Source organism: Etheostoma cragini, chromosome 16, assembly GCF_013103735.1.
Source record: "Etheostoma cragini isolate CJK2018 chromosome 16, CSU_Ecrag_1.0, whole genome shotgun sequence".
Taxonomy (NCBI): domain Eukaryota; kingdom Metazoa; phylum Chordata; class Actinopteri; order Perciformes; family Percidae; genus Etheostoma; species Etheostoma cragini.
In genome coordinates, this window is record NC_048422.1 from 24,537,866 (window position 1) to 24,539,050 (window position 1,185).

Consider the following 1,185-nt stretch of genomic DNA (forward strand, 5'->3'; position numbering starts at 1 on the left):
TCCTGGAAGAGGAGTGCTTTGAGAGAGATACTGGGTGTGTTACATACCCATACTACCATTATTATGACAATACATACCATACATAGTAGTCTGACTTACAGAACACCAAACCGTCCTACACACCCGGTCACATTCTGCAGAATGCAAGCCAGCGTGATTTCTGACCCACAATCCTCTGGGCTGCATATCTGAGTGTGGCAGTGCGAGTGGCCTATGACCCTCTAGAATCTAAAATCTCAGACAACACCACCTGGGATAGACCCAAGACCTTTAGAAGCTCACAGATCAGTTTAACCTAAATTAGGGGTCAGAGACAATAATGGATTTATAAAAATATACAATTTTATTTATATTTATATCTTAAAATAGCAACATCTTTTTTGTAATGGATATCACATAAACAAACCAGGATGCATTATTAGAGAACCAAAACCCAACAACAGGAAAAGGACTAAAACAACCCCCCATGCAACATATACTCAGTTAACACCCCTATTTACAAAGCCAGTTGTTGGTGTCCAACACCAGCCGACCCAAATCAGCTCCGTGCGTCCAGGACAGCCCCCTACATCCAGACCCCTTTTATATCATAACAATCCATAACAATCTGGACCCGGATCCAGAACAGCAAGAGTGGGAGGAGGAAGGCTCCAGGGAGCGTTGGCCCCTTAGAAAGGTGTGGCCCCCGGCCGCCTCCGCACCGGCATACACAAGGCTGTAGCTCGGTATAGCTGGGATGTAGAAACACACCATTAAAACAGGATCGCATTACATTAGAAGCAAAGAGGCAGGCAAGGTCCTCAGACCCCGGGAGGGGGACACGCGGTCCACGCCACCACACAGCACCCAACTATAACAAATAAGACTGTCAGATCCTGATAAACACCAAACGGGTGGAAACAGGGAGCCATGCAGCTCCCCGAGGCCCCCAACGCCAGCAGCCCAGGTGTTCATCTGTCCACACGGGGACGTCACAGCCACAACAAGCCAGCTCTATGAGAGAACACTGGTTAATGCCCCCCCGCATGGCGATACAAGCAATGAAAGGACCAAGGATGAAAATGTGTTCTTACCACCCCCCAACAGACTGACCCCCTCTGGCAGTGGCCAACAGCGTGCAGCCCGCCAGCCCAGACACGTCTCCGACCCCCAACAGGAGAAGACAGGAACAGAACGAGTCTACAC